The sequence below is a fragment of the Manacus vitellinus genome, unplaced genomic scaffold (genome assembly GCF_001715985.3).
Source record: "Manacus vitellinus isolate BGI_N305 unplaced genomic scaffold, ASM171598v3 scaffold_24_pilon, whole genome shotgun sequence".
Classification (NCBI taxonomy): domain Eukaryota; kingdom Metazoa; phylum Chordata; class Aves; order Passeriformes; family Pipridae; genus Manacus; species Manacus vitellinus.
Window position 1 is genome coordinate 6,542,862 of NW_021939798.1, and position 20,750 is coordinate 6,563,611.

The following is a 20,750-nucleotide window of genomic DNA, read 5'->3' on the forward strand; positions in this document are numbered from 1 at the left end:
TCTCCATCAGCTGCTAAGGGTTGTGGGAGCTGCTATCCCTGCCACGTGCTGGGGATGCCCGCTGCCTCTGGGATGTGCAGAGCACAGCCAGCACAGATGTGTTTATCTCCCAGAAAAGCAGACAAGAAAGGGAATCTGTGTTTTAGTGAAAAACTGGAAATTAAAGAGGGAGACGACAGAGACAAAGCTATTTCCCAGGTCCTAAGGGGTTGGCAGGGATAACAGAGTAAAGAGAAGAATCTCATTTAGAAAGAGTCTACAAAGACAGAAGTGCTGGAGGGGTCCTGGTTGTAGTGTGAAGCAGCAGCCTGAGTGTTGATGGAGCAAATCCACAGAGGCTGCCTGTGCCCTGGCAGCTTGGCCTGAGGTGGAGGCAACAGTGGGTGTCCCCATGGTGTTTGGGAGCCCTTCAGCCCATGGGGAGGCTGAGCCAGGGACTAAACTCTGGCAGGAAAAGGTCTCTGGCTTTGCTTTTTGTGGCCAGTGCTGGTTAGGGCTCAGGGAGGGCACAGCCTGTGAGGAGGGACAGGGACGAGGAGGATCCTGTGCTGGGGGCAGGCAGGGGCAGTGAGGCAGAGCAAAAGGAGGTAGGAGACAAAATCAAGAGGTAATCAGGCTGGAAACATGCCCCAGGGAGGGAAAGCACTGAGCATGGCTGGGTTAACCCAGGCCAGGGCAGGGCAGAGGTTCAGTGCCCCAGTCCCTGTGACTGCAGTGCTTTGATAGAGCTCCCAAAAGGGAGAGAGATGGCGGGGACAGCAGGGACTTGGATCCTTTGAGGCTTGCAAGGCTGAGAAGTACAGGAAAAAAACCCTCCAGGAAGGTGCTGTTCAGTGACCACACCCCTTCCCCATCTGCCTGCCTGTCTGCCCTGCTGCTCTGGTCTCCTCATCACGTGCTAATGATGGTCCTGGATACCAACACTAATGAAGGACCGCAGCTTTGATCATCAGCACAGATCCTACACTTGTCTCTGGCTGAGATCCTTGTGGCACGAATGAAGTCCCCAAATCCCTTTTATCTCACAAGGGCTGCAGTGGAGTGGGGGTCCTACAGCACCCCCAGAGGGGTACAGCACCCAGGCTCCCGCTGAACCACATGTCCATGGCAACACTGCAGGATGCTCCTGCTGGGTGCTCTTGCAAGGCCACCGAGGGGAATTCTGGCAGCCTGGGAACTTTGCATTGAGCAGGGTCAGGGAGAAAACGCCTGTCTGGGCTGGGAGCACGGCTGTCTGCCTGACTGTCTGTCTGTCTGTCCACCCACAGCAATATCCCTGTGGATACTGTGCAGTGGTGCTGCTTAATCTTGGCCCCAGCAGCAGCCACTTATAGCCCACATCCGTGTGGCCTCACTGGTGATGATGAGCATCTTCCAGAGCAAACAATAACAGAATTAACCCCACAGTCCTTTCAGCCCCTAATTTTCCATCCCTGACTGTGTTCTTAGCTTGGCTTTGGTGTGCCAAGGGATAGAGAACTCCAGCATTTCCATAGCACGGCACCAGTGCAGCACTTGGCCCTTGATATATATTTCTCTTTAACATCTGTCTTTCCTTTTCACTGCGGTTTTTATTACCAGACACGTTCAGATTTAAGTAAACACAGCTCAGGAGTAGAGGGCTGGGAGGTCCCTGTGGTGCATTGAGACCAATAGGGTGGGATGGGATGTCTGGGGCTGATTGGGGTGAAGGCATGGGCTGGTTTGCAGGGGAACAGGATCCATCCTGCTTCCCTGAGGGTCTCCTCTGGGATGTCTCAGGGCAAAAAGCAGCCCTGCAAAGGAAATGCAGTGCTGTGCCAGTGCTCGCTGGCTGGGATAGAGGTGTCTTGGTGGGGCTGCCCTCTTCTCTCAAAGTTATCCCCCTTGTTCCCCAAGGCTGTGCACAGGGGAGCTCAGGCTGCTCCCCTTCATTTGTTGTCATTTATGTATAATTTAGAGTGGGGGTTAGTTATACTCTAATTGAGTTTCATGTGTCACAGCACGTCTCAAACAGAAAATAAAATATTTAACAACCTCCACTGGTAATAAAGATTCACATTTGCCTCGTTCTGGTTCCCAGTACATGAATATTCCGCACCACGCTCCACAGGTATTAACTTCATTCAGATTTCTCCCTGGTTATGCAATATAACAGTAATGACAGATAGAAGCCAGAGCTTAAAAAAAATTATAATCAAAACCAACAACAACAAACCAGTTTGATGCCATTAACTCCCCTCTGTTGGTTAGGGGAGCACTAATATATTCTGTTTCATTGCTGGCTCCTCTGTGCGTGCAAGTGCCTTGTGCCTGCTCTGCACTGTGGGTGGGAGCTGCCCCAGTCACACCAGTATGGGCAGGAAGCGGGGCAGGAGAAGGGCAGGGGTAGATCCAGGATGGGAAGCATCTGAGACTCGACTCTTGGAGGGCAAAGACTGAATGGAGCCTGGTTTGGGCTGAAGTAAAGCTGGGATTGTGCCCTTGCTGTGTTGCTGCTCGAGTGGGAACACACGTGGGGTTGGACACGGACTAAAGCATGACTGGCCCATGCCAGAGCCAGGTCAGGGCAGTCACAGCCAGGCACTCAGGTGGTGAAATGGGACAGGGTCATGGTGGGAGGAAGCCCTTATCTCGTGCTGACAGCCCTTACCTGCCAGATCTGTCACCTCCTGAATCTTTTCTTGGCCCTGTTGGCTCTGGCTATGTGTGCTCACGAAGGGCTGGGCAGCCCCCAACCAGGCGGTGACCCTGACAGCCCACAGTGCCACGGGGCGGGTTAAAACCCCAGCAGCAAGCTGCTCACGTTGCCCGTAGATTCGTTAAGGTAATTACAATTCATGCCAGGCGAAGGCCACAGACAAGGCTGCGTGATCCAGCTAAAACGTGTTGAACTGGCTAAAAGCATCCCGGGTGCCACCTCCACAGCGGCACAGCGAGGAGCGGCGAAGCCGGCGCAGGGGAGGGGACCACACGGAGCGGCTGGCACGGGGCTCACACCCAGGGTCACCTACCACCCAGGGTCACCGCGCTGCTCTGCCACCTCTCCTCGCTGGCTCCTTGCACGCCCACAGACGCACAGCCCGTGCAGGCACAGCTGCTGGGCGCTGCCTCGGGAGGGGCCGGGCTCGGCAGGGAGCTGTTGCCTGGGTTCCCTCGCATCACGGAGATGTTGTGAGCTGCTGAAAATTCAAAGTGCTGTTTTAATTATGTGCCATGAGGAGAGCAGCCTCGATCTTGGAAGGAGGCTAGCGGAGGGACCGCCAGGATATTTTCAATGGCAGAAACCCAGAATCCCTCTCAGTGTATGTTTAAAAGGGAAAAACGTCAGGTTTGCCCATGAAATAATAACTAATAACCTATAAACAATGACATCACCGTCCACCTCGCTGCTGGGGAAGTGATTTAGAGACGCCTTGCTTATGTGAAACGAGAACATCTGCTCTCTGCTGGAAAGAGGAGGAAGATCTCCTCATCAGCATTAAATTTAAATGAGCCAGTCCTCATTTCCACACTTCTGCAGTGCTCGGCTTCTGCAAGAGGGTGACTGGGGAGCACAGGCTTTGACGGGGGCTCAACAAGCCCTTCTCCCTCCCTACCTTTCTAAAAGTGTCAAAATTGGACTTCTCTATCCAACGAGGCTCCCTGGGTGTGTATGGACACATCATGGCCCCAAGAGCAGCCAGGTGGGATTGGATCTCCCCTTGCCCCAGTGCTTTTTTCAGCATCTCATCCCATCTCCCATGGGAGGATGATGAGATGCACCTCAGTGTCCCCACAGCTGGGACAAAGAAGTCCAGGTGCTCTTGGTGATTTAGAAATTGCTTTAGGATGAAAGGAGGCCAGGATGAGCCCACCCCAGGATACTGCAGTGGGTACCCACCCCCCAGCCTGGGCACCCCTGTCTGCAGCTGCCCGACTGCCCTGCTCCCCATCAGCCACCCTTATCACAAGCTGCCAGCGGGCTTCAGCGTGCTCCACATTATTTTTAATTATATTTTACTTTAAAGGGCTATTAATTACAAAGATTTCCCAGCAGAGGCCTTATATGGAAAAAAAATAAGGAAAGGGGTAAAAAAAGAAAACCGTTTCCACACCAAGGGTTGTTATGGGTGAGCTGGAATATGAATAATATTCAAAAGGGTTAAGCAGCAAAGGAGCAAAGTGTGGGGTGCAGAAGGGCCAGCAGCGCTCAGCTGTGCTCCCAGGTCATGGCTGAGATCGTTTGTGAGTGCAGAGCTCCCTCCCTGGAGCAAGGGCAACTATCCCAGCCACCTCAGCCATCCCAGATGTCCCATTTGTCCCAGACTCCAGGTGCCAGCTCAGGGCCTCACTCACTGGGGTGGGATGCTCGGTGGGATGCAGGGCACAAGCTCTTGCTCATGATGCAGCATCCTGCTATCTTGGCCCCGGGATACTTGGCCCTTGGCCTCTGCAGACCCCGGGTTAAAGCCCCACTCTCCCTCCTGTCCTGACCCCTCTCCTCCCAGTCCCCTGAGGGATATGTTTCTCCATCCCCCTGCCCTTGCTGCTATTCACTGCTCCTTGGAGAACAGGAGACATTTGTGCCATGTCAGTCGGTCACTGCTATCAGTGCCATGTGCTCGTTTAATATTCATTTATTTTAAAGCCATTTGGGTCATTTTCTCCCCAGCTGGATGGGGAAGCTGCTGTTTTAGGGCAGGAGCAGGGGTGTGGATGGTATGGTGCTCTCCTGACCTCCCATCCAGGGCTGGGAATTTGGAGACAGCGTTGGCCTCTTTGGGGTGGGACTGTGAACCCCCTCCCCACAGCAGCACAGCCCTTGCAGGGGGGTTTAATGAGTTTGACCTTCACAACATGGGCTCAGCTGATGTGTGCTGGGAGAGCTCTCTGGAAAAAAACTTTACTAGGGCAAATTGTGGTTTATTTTTTAAAATACAGGCCAAGATCTGTTTTGCTCATGCCTGGCCACCAACACCAGGAGCTGCTGACCTCTCCCTGACCTCTCCCCCTCCCATGTCCACCTTTTCTCAATTAGCAATTTGCTCAATTGCTCAGCAGGTGCCAATCAGAGCTCGAGTTCCTGCCTTCCCCTCACCAGCCCCGGGGGAGGAAGGTGTTTGGAGGTGCTGGTGCAGCTCTGGGGTGAAGGTGTCCTTTGGCTGGAGCTCCAGAACACTCAGGTAAGGCCCTGGGTGGAATTGTCGTGATAAGACCTTTTGGTGTTGTGCTTTTGTGCCAGGGAGGGGGTGGTGATGATCTGCTCGAGTGCCTCTGGCTATAGTGGGATCCTGGATGGAGAAAAGGGGGCTGCTTTTCCCGAGCCTGGAGTCACTGTGAGGGCAGAGGGGCGACTTGTGGGTGTGCTGCTTTTGTTTGGAAGGTTTTTTCTGGCAAACCTGAAGGTGCTGAGGGAGATATTGGAGTCCTGATCCCTGCCGAGCTCAGGACTGAACTCCACAGCCTGTCCTCAGGCATTCCCCTGGCTCTGCCCTTCCCCTTGCTTGAGTCTCGTCTCTGACGCCTTTTTGGTACCTTGTACATTTCTTGAGACTACCCTGAACTCTGACAATGCCTTGCTGGGGTGCTGGAAGTGCTTTTTGCGGTGCTGGGGCCGAGACGGGCGCGCTCGGGAGGCAACATGTGATGCTCGCCGGCATCCCGATGCTCGGCGGAGCTGGCGGCGGCAGCGCTCGGGGACTCGGGGCCCGGCAACAAGCCTCTCATTTCCCTCTTGTCTCTTCCTGTCAGACAAGATTTGAAGATTCAATTAGAGGGGGAGCGCTGATAGCGGCGGGGCTGGCGTGCTGCTCGCGCCCCGCGCTCGGGCTGCTTGGGAACCCGATGAAAGCCAAAAGCAATGCAAGGAGAGGGGGTTGGGGGGGAAAGGAGGGTATTGAAAAGGGATGGCAAAGAGCCTGTGAGGAAAAAAAAAAAAAGGCAAGAAATGCAGATTTGAGGGAGTTGAGGGATGGTTTAGAGCATAAGTTTTATGAGGAGCAGCTGAGAGAGCTTGGGTGTGTTTTATCCTGGAAAAAAGGAGGTTCAGGGAAGGTTCATCACTTGCTTCGACTGAAAGGAGGTTGTAGCCAGGTAGGGGTTGGTCTCTTCTCCTAAGTAACAAGCAACAGGACAAGAGGAAACAGCCTTGAGTTCTGCCAGGGGAAGATTAGATTGGATATTAGGAAAAATTTCTTCACTGAAAGAGGGGTCAAGCATTGGAACAGGCTGCTCAGAGAAGTGGTGGAGTCACCATCCCTGGAGGGATTTAATAGATGTGTGGCTGTGACGCTTAGGGACATGGTTTAGCAGTGGCCTTGGCAGTGCTGGGTTAACAGCTGGACTCGATGATCTTGGAGATTTTTTTCAACTTAAACTGTCCTATGATTCTGTGGTTGGAGGCTCAGGGATATGCTCCAGCCCCCTGTGCTGCAGAGTGGTGCCTGCTCAGGAGAGGGGTCTGAGGGCAGCACCAGGCTGAGATGAGGGAGACCTGCTCGGTGGAGTGAGTCTGGGTGTCAGGGCAGGACTTGCTCACCCAAAACCTCATCCTGCAGAGCTGGGTCTCCAGACCAGCAACAAGAGCAAGCTGAGAGCTGGGTTAAGGCTTGGTATCCAATGGGAGAACAAGGCAGAGCCTCCCCGGTGCATCAGACAGGGACTTGCCTTGACCTTGGCTGGATTTCAGTTGGATTTATTTCCTCTGAGGAAGGGAGCTGTGATAAATGCAAGAGGGTATGGAACAGGATGGTGCTGGGTCCTTGTGTGCTGTCTGGGGGTGGGGGCTGCCTTTGTGGGGCTGATGGATCTTTGTGCCTTTTGAGGGTCAGAGACAGGATGTGGACACTAAAACACCCAAACTGCCCAACCAGAATATTCTTGAAAGGACGCTCCCCTCCTCTCTCCGTGTTCTCTGGAGGTAATAGAGGTTGTAAAGGAAAATGCAAATTTTTTTAAAGACGGTGGGGCAGACAGATTTTTATTATAAATTATGTTTTTACTACAAATTATATTCTGAGCCCCAGAGCTGAAACCCTGGGTTCAGCTCAGCTCTTGCAAAGTCAGGAGAATGAGCCGCACCGGTGCTACAGCCGCGAGCGACTCAGCCCTTGCAGACGTAGCAGTTCCCAAAACTCGGGCCGTGCTCAGGCGTGGATTGATTGTGTACCAAAAAGTCAAGGTGCAAACATTGATCATGCAGAAAAGTGCTGGTCATCAGCCAACAATAAGCACTCCCCAGCCTAAATTATTAATTCCTTTATGCACGCCAAGCGGATCGCGCTGGTCGTGCACGTCCCCTTGCACAGTGGTTGCGCTTCGTGCCGTAGTGTATTTTCCCTCCAACAACTTGTCTGGCTCTTCGCTTAATAAAGATTGAGAGAGACAATAAAAACATTCATTAAAGAGGAAAAAAATAAAAGATGAAGCCCTGCTTGTAGCCTCTAGCAGTTGGTTTCATTAAGCAATTGCTTCTCCCAAACCCTCCCTGGGTGGTTCCTGGTGCTGGTACCCAGCCCTGGGTTTTGGGGATGCAGCACGGGGCTGGGAAGCCCTGGGATGCTTGGCTGAAGGCCACAGAATCAATGGGGTAACTAGGAAGGGCAAGAAAGTGTCTGGGTGATGAAAAAGGGAATTAGCAAAATGAGCTCTTGGGGGGAAAAGCAGCTGTTTGGATGGGGTTATGCAGGGTTAAGATGCTATTTTGTGCTGTGTGGAACGTCGGGCTGGTCTCCCGCTCCTCCCAGATCCTCCAGTGCTGTTCAAAGAGGGGAAAGTGTTCTTTCAGCTGTGAGCACTGAGGATGGGAGCATCCCGTCAGGGCTGGGGTCGTGAGAAGCAGCCAGGGCACCAGGGGAGCAGGGGCTGCATGGGCTGGGTTTGGTGGGTGTCTCTGCTGTAGCTGTGTCAGCTGAAATAGCATAGATGGTGTTTCTCAGGGTGTTAATTCACTGATGGGGCAGCCAGGAGCCCCCATGCACAGTAAGGGCTCTGATCCCACAGCACTCACTGTCACTGGTGGGGTGGGGGAGCAGAGACAGAGAGGACTTGCTGCCGTCAAAATGCTCATCAACAGCACTTGAGTCTGTGAATTGGTCGTGGGAGGCCTGTTCTGCCCCCAAACTGTGACATCCGAAACGAAATGTGCGTTTTTCTCTCCGGTTCCAAGGCATGAGAAGAGCTTTGGATCTTGCTGCGATTTATCACTCAGCCCCGAGCCAGATGCCTATATGGGTTCCATCTACGGCTCCCAGAACTGATAGAAATATTATCCTGCCTTATTAAAATCACCCACAGCTACTGCAGCTGTATGTCAACAGCAAAACAAATAGCGACTGGTTCCCATCGGGTTGGAGCCTCTCTGCTGAGGCTGTCTTCCATCCTCCTCCTGCCAAAGTGGTTACAGATGTAGGCTTTTCCCGTTGCAGCTCCGAGCAGCTCCTGTACGGCCGATTCCAAATCCCATTACCACGCCGGAGCCGTCTTTGTTGAGCATCGGCTCCGCTAAAGCTCCCCCTGATGTGAAATATTGCTCACAGTGCTTTTCCTAGAAGTACTGCTAAGGAGGAGAGTGCAGTGCTGTGCTACCCCAAAAGGTGCCCTGAATGGGGTGGGGAGAGGAGATCAAGAGGGCTATGCTGGGATGAAAGCAGGGCTGCCTCCTCCTCCTCCTCAGGTGTCCCTGCCAGGAGTCTGCTGAGTAATTTGCTGTGCGTTGCATCTGCTGTTGAGGGCATAACTGATGATGCAGTGCATGAGTCCCTTTCCTCTTGCCCCTCCAAAACCACCACAGCCCTAAAATTCCTGCTACCACCCAACCTGTCCCTGGCTCACCCCCATTCCTCTCTCCTGTGCTATCTTTGGTATAATTAGGAGGCCAGGACTGTGCATGTGAGGTGACTGTGACCTCATTAGTTTCTTATGCTGTATTGAAATTTCTACTCATTTGCATCCCAAATCCCTAAATGTGCAGCCCTGGTCTCCAGGGTCACTTTTAGCTGCTTTCCATCCTTCTCACCAAGGCTCCAGGCTGGAGCTGTGTTCCCTCTTCTCAACAGATTGCTCCACTTCTGTGTGGAAGCTGAACGAACCCCCCTCAAACAAGCTCCCTTGTTTGAGGAAGACAAATTCCTAGTCTAACCTGGGCAGGTGGGAAGGGCTCCCTGGGGAGATGCCCTGGTCTGAGGCAGTGCTGGGAGGGGGCTTCTGGTTTATCTCCTCTGCCCACCCAAGTGAGATGGGGGATGACAAACACCCTGGCTGGGCTGTGACGGGCTCTGGACTCTCACCCCTCTGAGATCCACAACCAAGATCACTCTTCCCTAGCAAGAGTATCTTTTTAGTTCAGTGTTTGCTGATGCCAAAATCCTGTTAGACTGGTGGTACTGGCTTGATCCTCCTGATGTCTGGGTGCTTCACTTGAAACTTAGAGGATATATGGCTCTGTCAAGCCTTTCTTCTTTTTCTGTCCTAGTTGGAGGGAGAATGCTGTTGGAGATGGGAAGGTTTGCATTGTCTCTCCTGTGTGATGTTGGATCCCTTTATAGGGCAGGTATCTTCTAAAGCAAAATGCTTTCAATTCTCACAACGAGCATAATTCTTGAAAATGTATGCAATAAACAAAACGAGCCAAATGTAATTAAAATGGAGACAGCATATAATCTGGTAACCCACTTAGAGGCTCAAAGCTTCAGCTTTTAAAAAAATGTTTGCTCCAAATCCATTTAAATAAACAGACCAGCACACAAAGGCTCTCTGTACATTATCAGGATACAAAGAGAATCGGATCAAAAGCAGCTGTGACCAGGCTGTACATATGTAGCGAGGAAATTGCTTGATCTAAGACTGCACCTTGTACATGCAAATGTGTTTGTGGACCTTCCTGGGAATTGTATTTGTACTACAGCTGAGCTGTCGGGCTGTGCTGTGCCAGGGGGCAAAGGCTGGTGTGTGCCCCACCACGGGAGGGTTGGCTGGGGAATGAGGGAGCTCTGGGTGTGCTGGTGTGTCCGCCTGCTTTGGCTGGAGCAGAGAGAGGCCAAGGACCAGCTGAGCCTGCCCTTTCCATGGGTGCACACAGTGCATCTGGGGGGGGGGGATTGCTCAGAAACCTGTGAAAGAAATGGGAGTCCCTGTTCTTAGCACCTGTGTCACGGGCCCTCCGCTCGCTTGGTGTCACACGTGCCATGTGCTGTCACACTTGTGTCCCCCTGGGCTTGCAGGAGGGTCTCCTGGCCCTGGGGGGGGCTGTGGGGATTGCATCTCCTCTGCCTGGACACCATCTGTCAGCTCTGCAGCAGAGCTCGGCTGGCCTTGAAGTTTTGCCAATAGCCATGTGATTTGTCTCGGGCTGGACAGCACAAGCTGTGAATCCAAGATCGAGTGTGCTCCCAGGCCAGCAGCATTTGGCCAAGAGAAGGCCTTTTGGGTCAGACAGGAGCATCTGCCTGTTGTTCTTGCAGGTGGTTTGGACTAGCTGGAGCTCTTGGCATATACAGATGTAAATATGATGCAGGGGGCTACCGGGGAAGGGTGAGAAAGCTGTTTCTAAGGTGGCAAAAAATCTTAAGCGTTTAGAAGCAGGGTTCTGGCTCAGCCTGGGGACGTCTGCACTCAAAATGACGATCGCCGGTAGAAAATCTGTTACTCTGGTCCCGCTGGAGGAAGGTCTCTGGCTCGGTGTGTCGTGCCCCCTGCTCGGGCCGTGCGTCCCCCCCCTCCCCGGGGATGCTGGCGGCACGGTCCCCGCCGTCGGGGCCGGCTCCCGCGCGGCCGCGGCTCGCACCGGCAGAGGGAGCTCCGGCCCGCGTCTCCGAGCAGGGGGACCGGGGGGACCCGCTGCTCCCGCGGTTGGGGGAAGGCGGGTTCCCCTCGCCTGCTCGGGGCCGGGTTCCCCTGCGAGCTGCTGGCCAGGATCGTGTCCCCACGCAGCGTAGGGACGACCGGCTCCAGACGGGGTGGCCCCTCGCAAGGGGCTGGGGGTTGGGTGGCACCGGGAGGTGACCCACATGCGCCGAGCCCAACAGCAGGGTCTCCGCTCGCGAGCGGTGGGGGACGGGGCGGGGAGCAGCAGGGAGAGGGTCTTGGGCAGGGTTTGGGCGGCACACGGGAGGGCTCTGTACCGGCTCCTGCTGCCCTCGGCACCTTGGCCCTGGCGGGCTTCGCTCGCCTGCGGCTTTTTCCTCCCCATCTCTTCGTCCCTCGCCCCATCTCTTCTTCCTTGCGTCTCACCGGCTTCCCCCTCTCCCGGTGCTGCAGTGTCCCACCGGGGGCTGCCTCCGCCTAACGCAGCGCAGGGCTTTCCCCCTCCTCCCCGCCCCCGGCGCTGCAGGTCCCCGTTCTCCCCCTGGATTTTCCCCCCAGGGCAGGGGGTCGCCCGGGCCCGACCACCGCCGGGTTGCGGCCCGTTCTATCCCCGCCGGGGACCGGTCCTTGGCCCGTCCAGCATGTGCCCGCCGGGGACATACACCCCCCGGCAGCCAATGGGGAGGAGCGGAGGGCGCCGGGGGGGAGTTGGTCCCATTGGCGGCGGGGGGAGGAGAGCCGGGACTTGAAGTTGGGGAGTGAGGGATCCAGCTGTGCGGGGAGGCCGCTCGGATCGGCGCGGCTTGCCGACTGGGGCATCCTCCGCCCGTCCCCGCGGCGCGGGCAGGCATCCCACCGCTCCCGGGCAGAATTGCTGGGGCGCGGAGGGGGCAGGCAGAGCGCTAAGGCGGGCCGCCCCGCGGGTAGGGGCCAGGCAGCCGGCAGCGGGAGGCCGCCCCTGCCGCCGCCTCCCTGCCCGCGGCTCGCCCGGCTCGGGGCCCCCGGAGCCACGGCGTAGGAGGGAGCTTACGGGGGCCCGCAGACGGCCAGGGCAGGCGTAGGGGCGGCGGCCCGGCCCCGGCCCCGGCGGGGGCGGACGCAGCGGCTCGCCCGGCCCATGCCACCCCGGCGATTGAAGTCGGCCTCCGCCGCAGCCCCAGCCCCCCGCCCCGCCATGGCGCGCCCCTCTAGGCGTCCCACCGGCTCGCCCCGCGTGCCCCGGCTCCCCCGGGGCCGCCGGCCGGAGGTAGGTACGAGGATGCGACCGCGAGCGGCCCGAGGAGGATCCGGAGGCCGGGCAGAGCCAAGACTTTTCATCCGCCTTAATGACCTGTCCGGGGCGGGCCGCCGTGGCCGGGGGGACCAGGGGAGGCGGGCGCGGCGACTCAGAGGCGGAGGCGCTGCCCTACCCGGCGCTGGCCCCCGTCGTCTTCTTCTACCTGAGCCAGGAGAGCCGGCCGCGGAGCTGGTGCCTCCGGCTGGTCTGTAACCCGTATCCTTTGCAGGTGTTCGGCGGCGAGGTAAGCCCCGCGGGGCCCCCCCACCCTCGGGCGGCCGGGCAGGGGCGCCGGGGGCACTCCCGTCTGGAGCCCGCCGGGTGATGGGAAGACGGGGTTTTGGGAGGACCCCCGTCACCCGCCGTCCCGGGGAGAGCGGGGGGCACCCGGCGGCGCTCGTCCCCCCCCCGTGCTCTTCCCGGGGAAGTTTTTCCGGGCTGTTGCAGGGGCTCGGCGGCGGTCCCTGTCTGGGTTGCGCAGCTGAAGAGGGACGTGCAGAGGCTCCCCTCTTGCAGAGGCTCCCCTCCCCCGGCCCGCCCCGCCGGATGCCGCCGCTCCCGCTGGCTCCGTCGCTCCTCTCCACGGGAGTCGGAGCAGGAGCTGGCGGGCGGCCCATCCTTCCCCGCGGGATCGGCAGCCTCTGGTCCTGCTCCCCTGACACACCGAGCGACCCTAACATCGAGCACTCCCCCCTTGCGGACCCGTCCTTCCTCCCTGACCCCGTTTCTCTCCCGTCTCCGGTCCCTTCCTCGAGGGTTTGGTGGGGGGGTGCAATCTGAAGAGAGGTAGAGATGTGTGTGGCGTTGGGTTGCTGCCCAGCTCCAGGGTCCCTAAATAATTCAGGGTGTTCAAGGCTGCTCGAAGGGGCTCTGCAGTCCCCCGGGGGATGCTCCTTGCTTGAAGGGGTCGGGGCAAGCTGGGGATCACGGTCCCTGGGTGTGTGTGTTTGTCAGGTCCTGGGGTGAGCTGTGCCTCCCCAAAAGCTTCTGGTCTCCTTCTAAACTCCCTGTCTGCTCCAGCACAGGCTCTGAGTCTGAGCCGCTTTAGTCAAGTTTAAGCTTTCAAAAGAAGGGGGACAAAAATTAAAAGAAACAGAGGAGACAATAGAAAAATTTCTTCTTGCCACACTCTTTAAAGCCTCCCTTGGAGTTGAGTTGCAACCAGCACTCAGTTTGTAGCATTCCAAGTATTTTACCATCCCCAAACTCCAGTTCCATTATGGAACGGAATGAAATAAAGCGCAGCGCTGTGGCTTCCAGCAGGGGCTGGTGCGGGAGAGGCAGCGCTGCCCGGGAAGTTACCGGGTCTGTGCTGCGCTGCCGGCGCGAAAGGCAGGCGAGCAGGTCTGGGCAGCAACCCCACATCTGGAGGGGGAGAGGCTGTGCAGTAGCGGGGAGGACATGTTACATGGTATAGAGGGCCAGAATAGCCTGTGCGAGTCCTCCCCTACTCCTGGTGTTCGGGAACTGTTAGGAATTACATCTCCGCTGAGGCTGGTGTGCCTGGGAAGAGCAGCGAGGGTCTGCTGGAGTTGTGGATATTGTTTTATTTGAGCTTCAGCAATGATTTCACTGGTAAACAGGCTGCCTTCTTTCCTAAAATGTCCCCCAGGAGGGAAAAAACCTAAGATTTCTCTTCCCAGTCATGAATACTCCCAGCAGTTTCCCCCCAAATCTCTTTCACACTAGCTAAGCACTTCAAAGCTGCGTTTATTTAAACATCTTAGAAATCTTGCAACTTTGTGAAGCCTTCTGTTTTGGAAAGAAATATTAACAACAGACGACAGGCTGCAAGTCAGTGTGTTCTTGTTGCCTACTATGACTAATATTATTTATGAATGCTGGTTTAAATATGTTTCCAAGTCTCTCTGTTCTTTTTTTTTTTCTTTCATTTTTAATCTTTGTAATGATGTTTTGAATCTGGTGTTAACACCTGCATGGTTTTAGTGTTTTCGGTAAAATTTCCCACTCCAATAACGGCTTGAAATGTGTTTTCTTCTCTGTGGTTGCAAATACAAGCTGATTAACTTTTGTCCTTGGAAAATTAGTGGTATTGTGGGCACCTGCAAGCACCACCGCAAGCAGGGGATGAGCATTAGGTGCAGCCCTGCAAGCTGGGATTTTTCTAGTCACCAGTTCCTTGCTCGTTACCGACAGAGAAAGGCGCTTGCCAGGAGCCCTGGGGCCAGCGGGGATGATGCTGTGGGTCTCCGAGTCGTGTGGCTGCATGCAGCTGTTTGTTTTCAGGGTCACTGACCCAGAATTGGGGGAGTTTTATTTAAAAACAACACCAGAAAAAGTCACTTCAGCCTACAGATGAGAGAGAGGCAGTGGTTGGCTTGGCACCCACCCTGTGTCCTGTCACTCACTGGGCTGTTCGGCAGAGCATCCTCTCGCTCATCCCTTCGGCTCTCTGCAGCCCCAGGGCTGGAGCTGAGCCTGTTCTTTGTTTATATTTGTTACTTTTATTGTTTTCCTTTAGTGTGGTGGGGCAATAGAGTGGCCCTTCTCAGGCTGTAATCTTCTAGGAACTGAGCCCCAGTGCTAAAATCACGTTGCTGGAAAGTCTTTGTTGCCACCAGCTGCCCTGGAGAGGAGTGGCAGTGCTTTGGCTCACATGGCTGGTGAATCCTGCCCCAGCTCTGGGGGGTTTGGAGCTTTCACTGGCTTCTGCCACTCTCATGGGTGGTGTTTACCTTTCTGCATCTGCTCATGCAGAAACTGGATGGGAGGGCTCTGGTTTGAGCTGTGCCTGTGGCGATGCGCAGCTTGGGGCTTGGCCAGGTGGGTTTGTGCTGCTCTAATCTGGCTGATAAACCAACTTCACTGTTGATGGGGCATTGGGAGGAGGTGCAGGACCCACTCTTGCCCCAGGAAGAACAGCTTGTGCCCCCAGGGTGCATCTGGAACACCTGGGATGCTGCTCTCCATCCCTGTCCAGGTTGTTTGTGTAGGTGCGGCAGTTGAGGCTGAGGTGGGGTTAGGGAAGGGTGATGGTTGAGGTGCTGAGTATCCAGCAAGGATGCAAAGTTCTGTCAAAGTGGTTTGTTGAGCTCTTCTGCCATGTTTCAATTCAGAGTATCCTCTACCTGCATCAGGGAGCTTCTTCTCTTGCTGTCTGGTGTGGAGATGGGGGGGTACTGTGCTGCTCTCCTACTCCTCCTCTCCCTTAGGGCTAGAAAGAGGTCATGAAGTTTGTCCTAATCCAGGAATTCTCCAGAGCCTGAAATCTTGGGGTTTTTAACTCTAAACATGTATCATCCTGTCAAGCTGTTCTCCCTTTCCACTCCATCCTGGTCTTTGAGCGAAAACCTCTTTGGGTGCTGTGAGGAACCGGGGGGATGAGCCTGGTTGCCCACCTGCATATTCCCAGTGGCTCTGGGATGGAAGGTTCTGCGCTGAGTGAGAACTGCCTGGGTCAAAAGGGAAGGGACATGTTTAATGATCACAGTGCTGGACTTACAGGCTCAGCAAGATGGGAAGGACTGTGGCACATGCAGGGTGTCCTAATGTGCGTGCTGGAGAGGCTGTGAGAGGAGAAGCAAGAGTCTCTGGGGGGGGGAGAAAAGAGGAGGCAAGCTGGTTACTTGACTTTCAGTTCTAAAATAAAAGCACCATGACGGCTGGGAGGATGAAAGGCTGTAGCAGGGTCTGTGCCAGGCTACTCCTCTGATCAGAGACAAGAAACGAGGCTATTTCTTGAGAGTTGAGGAGTGATTGAAGAGCGGGGATGGAGAAAGTGGGGAGGATGCTACTGCTTGGCGTTAAGAGCTCTGAATAGAAAAATAACAGTGCAACTGAAAGGGCCTGTGATATCTATTGTAGTACTGAGAACTGCCTCGTCCCCCGCGCTGTGCCTGCCTGCAGAGCGCTGCTGCCTGGAGAGCAGCACACGGCAATGGGGGGCTGCAAAACCTTCTGGAAGGTGCTCTTCTGGGGAGATGCCCCCAAATCGGTTGAAATCCCATCTTTTCCTCCTGGTTTGGAGGGTGAAGGGCAACTCTGTAAATTCCCTCACTGGGGAGGGGAGGTTTGGGTGGCGCTGGGAGGAGTGCTCCCATCCCGCCTGGCTGCTCTGCAGCACAGTCCCTGGGATTCGGGGTTTGAGAATGGCTTTAGCAAAGAAACACGTCTTGATCTGGTCATGGAAGCCAGCCCTGCTTTCTGTCTGCAATAAAACGCAGAGAACTCTTCCAGCAGCTGCCTCACATGGCCCCATTCACTCCCCAGCAGGGAGAGGTCAAAGCTCAGTCCTGGGGAGGTGCTGAGTGCCCCCAGCTCTCACTGGAAGTCAGCAGAGCTGCAGATGCCCAGTCACCTCCAGGAGTGGGTCCAGAGCTCTTATGGCCTCATGCCAAGGCTTATATGAGGTCTGTGCCAGGGTGGCTCACGGGGTGGCTGGAGCCTCTGTGTCGGGGCTTGGTGCATCCCGGAAGGCAGTGCTGGCCCTGCTGAGGGGATGGTCAGACCTTGCCTGCTGAGCTCACCCTGAGCACTGGTGGTCTGTGTGTCAGCCCTGCTCTGCATTGGCCTGGCCAGATCCAGCTCTTCTGGAGGGGCATGTCCATGTGTCCAACTGCACTGGAACCAGGACCCTCCTGCCTGGTGGGGATTAGAACTGAACCTGCTGAGCTGTGTTGTGGATTGGGCTCCCCAGCCCTGGTGGTGTCCCCCCGCAGCTCTCCCTCCTGTGGAGATGTGATGAGGGCAGGGGGTGAGCAAAACCCCCATCACCTCATGGGAACTCGGAGTCCTCGCTCCCTTTTTGGCTCTGCCAACTCATGGGGGTAGCCCAGCACTTCTTGTGCTGCTGTTTGTAGGGTTCAATGTAGTCTAGGGTTAAAAATAACTTTTTTTTGTTATCAAAAGTGTGTGTTGTGAGGGGAGAGCGCACGTGGTGTCCTTTACACTTCGGTACATTTGTTCCAGCCTCACTTTGGAGTTTAACAAAGCAAAAAGCTTTGATTTGACAGGTCAGACCTGAAATGGATCTTGTTTCGATTTAAAAACCCCACAAAAGAGCCAGAATCCATTTGCTTCACCTGTGTCTGATCCATCCCAGGGCACCTGAGCTTGTTTCTCTCCTGTGACCCAGTTCGACGTCCGGTGCCTCCCACCCCTCCCCAGACAGATGGAAATGCTCCTGCTCCAGCTGAGCCTCTGCCAGCTCTGTGCCCCTTCCCTGGCTTCTGGGGAGAAATGAAACACGACTTGTCTGGCTGATCCCTGGTGGAGGGGACTCCTGCAGCCCCTGGCCCTCCTGTCTGCTCTGTCCTCTGGGACAGAGCATCCTGCTGCTGATACATCCCTGGGCTCACACCAGCTCCTGTGTGAGGACCTCGGGGAGAAACAGGGCCCATCACCTTTTAGCAAAGGCTGCACAGGGGTGCAGTGGTTATTTCCCTCCTCTCAGGGGACAAATAACTGCAAATCCTCTTCCCTGTGGTTTGCAAAGCCTTTGGGACTTAGCAGGAGCAGCGGGTGGTGCCCACCTCCCAGAGCTGGGCACAGTGGCCAGCATCCCTCTCATCCCTGCGTCGCCAGCAGAGCCAGGAGCCGCTCAATCCTAACCTAGGTAACACATCACACCTCACCAGGGACCTCTGGACCCGTCCATCGCCTGTCTCTGCTGGCAGCCAGGCGCTTCCTTTGCTCCCTGCGTGTGTGTGTGTGTGTTTTTTAAGGAGATTCTTCTGCGAATTCCCTCTTCCAGGCTGTTGTGTCACATCTGGAAGTTTGTGTAGGAGTTTATCCAAGCACTGGAGTACAGCGCAGCTTTTTCTCATTTAAAAATCATAGGCTGGCATTTTGAAGTGGGGGGGGGGGGAGGGAGGAAGCTGTCTGCCAAAAAGGAGACTGGAGCAGAGAATTGTAATGACTTCCAGAAGTTTTCTTTCTTTCTTCCTTTTCTTGCTTTTCCCTCCCTTCTCCCGGGCGCGCAGACAAAAGGCTCGGCCTCATGCAGCTCGTGGTTATGTCATCCCGGCGCGGGAGCCCCGCCGGGAGGGGTGGCCCCGTCCTGCCCGGGGACCCCGCGCTGCTCGGGGACAGCTCTGCTTTGGCTCCTTGTAGGAAATCCGGAACAAGGGCTCCCATGCTGGGTGGGGGGGTTGTCTCCGGAGACCTGCTTGGTATCAGTTCACAGAATATCACAGAGATGGAAGGGACCCACAAGGATCAGCGAGTCCAACTCTTAAGTGAATGGCCCCTACGGGGCCGTTTTTCATCTGGGGCCAGGAGCTGGGGCTGGGTGGCTGGGAGGGGATCTCGGCTCTCCCCCAGCCCCTCATGCCCAGGACTGGGAGGCTCAGGTGGGTGGTGATTTGGGATGGGGTTGAACTATCCCAGCCACCACCACTCATCCCTGGGGCCAGTGTGTCTCCCATCAGACTCCCTGCTCTCGACTTGATTGGCTTTTGTATTCTCTCCCCTGTTCAGTAGCACGGGGTGTTGGAGCCAGTCTGGAAATGTCCATGATTTTATGATGCATAGAAAATTTTCTGCTTTCTTCTCCCCCAGCACCCCCTGCAGAAGTTTTGGCGTCATGCTGAAAAATGCTGCTTTCTCATTTTTACTTTAAACTCTGTTTCACTTTTTTTTTTTCCCCCCATGCAGAAAAGACCAAGTTTTGGATAGCCCCAAGTTTTGGATTGCCTCAAGTTCCCTGCCCAGGTCTCTCTCAGCTCTCCTTTTTTTTTTCCTACTGTTTTGCTGGAAGGGAGCAAAACCTTTGGCTAAAATGAACCTCCCTGATGGCTTTTTCACTTGGATCATGAAATCATTTTCCCTTGGCAGAGGACCCGTGGGGAGCCTTTGCCCCCGGCAGCTTTGCTGGCTGGAAGAAGGGTCTGAGGGAGTGGGGCTGTCCTTGGGGAGCAGGGGAAGGAGCATCCGGAGTCAGGTTGGGAGGGCTTTGAAGCTTCACTGTGGTTTGGAGGGGGTTGAATTTCCTATTTAATTAGGAGGCCTAAGTGTTTCTGGGTTTGTTATGAGGCCAGACCGTGGCTTTCCCTTCCCCGGCGCCTTGGCTCTCCGCTGAGCGACCTAGAAGTGAAATGTTCCCTTTGGATGGTGATGCACATGGAGGTTTCCCCCAACCTGGGTTCGTCTGGCTTCGGCTTTCGCCAGCCTTGGCCTCTCACCCAGGAATCTGGCTTGGTGCTAAGAAATAAAACAAAAAAAAAAAGGGGGGGGAGGAAATTCTCATGGTTTTATATAACAGAGTGAGTAACGACCGGCCGTGCTTTGGGATGCTCTCACATCTGCTTCCTACCAAAGCCCCGGCAAAGAAGCTTCGAGCAGATGGAAAAAACACATTTTTCAGCCCGAATATTTGCTGAGGGAAGCTCTGAGGCTCGCTCTCCGCGCTGGCTGCGGTGGTGCTGGTTACTGCCTTACGGGAAAGGGGCTGTTGGGGTGCCAGGAGCAGCACCGTGTGCCCGAGGCGTGGCACGGCCGGGCAGGTCCTGGCACGAGCCGCGGCCGCGCACACGTGCGTGGGACCAGGACGTGCCCGTGACTCAGCCCTCAGAAGTTCACTGGTTAGTCACAAGTAGATGGAAATTGTCTATTGGTTTGGCTTCTGTGCCTGAAATGTTGTTTTGGTTGGGATTTTCAGTGTGTTTCCTAGGCAAAAGGGACTGGTGGCTGTTTGGTGTTGGGGCTTTTTTTTTGTTGTTTTTTTTTTTTTGTCACCCGTGTCCTCCTGGCTTTTTCTCTCCCTCTGCTGGGATGGGAAATCCAGGGGTGAGGGCAGGAGAGCGCTGAAAATGGGAACAAAATGCTAAAGCAGGTGATGAGTGAGAGCTGGGAGCTTGGCACAGATGAGCTTATAAAGAAAAGGGGATTTATTTACTGTAATCCAGGTGCTAGCCCCACACTGAGAGGGTTCCTGGTGCAAAGCATCCTTATATTTATCTCTAATTTGGTTCTCTTCCAAGAGGTTTCCCCCAGTGCATCCACCAAACCAGCTTTGAGATCTCCCTGACCCTGGGGGCTGAAGGCAAACCCACAGCTGGTGGCAGGGGAGGGAGCTGGGCTAGGGGATTCACGGGGATTCACCCACCTTGGCCGCCCAACCGCCCTGGGGAGGTTTATGCCTCCAGGATTTCCTGTGATTCATAACTTAATCAGGTCAGGTTTAGCACTCCCTCCTCCTCTGATGTTATTGACCGCCTCTGTGTTCTCTCCTGAGATGCTGGTGGCCAGAGCAGCCCAAGGCAGAGCCTTCCCCTGCCCAGATGGCGAACAGGGCTTGTTAATGATTTGCTAATTCAATTAGAAAGTGCTCGTTAACCCATGGCGAGGCTGAAGCTCCCTTCTGGAGGGCAGGGCTCGCCCCCATGCCTGCGACTCCTGCTGCCAAAACATTTATTTGGTGTTAAGCTGCCAGCCACGCTATGCAAATAGAGATGTTAATCATGAATAAGGTTCATTTTTAGCTCTGGGTTGAGACTAGACTTGGGAAGAACCCGGCTCCGGGGAGGGGGGAAGGTGGTGGGAGCTCTGCTGCGGTGGGTTCGCAACCCCCAGGGCCAGGTTGGCCGGATCCCGCGGAAGGGAACAAACGTCTCGGCTCCTGCTCAGCCCCGGGGTCTGTAGAAATAAAATGTTCCTTCTGCTGCGGGTTGAATAAGGCTTTTAAGTGCGTTTGATGGGCTGCACTTTAACCAGCCTCCTCCGCATCGGCGTTAGCTGCTAATAGTAGTGA

General features: G+C 55.3%; 1 protein-coding gene across 1 annotated transcript in view; it reads left to right on the top strand.

Annotated features, from left to right (window-relative positions):
- Positions 1-12,136: 12,136 nt before the first annotated feature.
- Positions 12,137-20,750, top strand: part of CACNA1G (calcium voltage-gated channel subunit alpha1 G) — a 145,680-nt gene continuing 137,066 nt past the window's right edge. Inside the window, 1 exon segment of the mRNA XM_029959986.1 lies at positions 12,137-12,256. The gene's annotated coding sequence lies outside the window, so the exon portion shown is untranslated.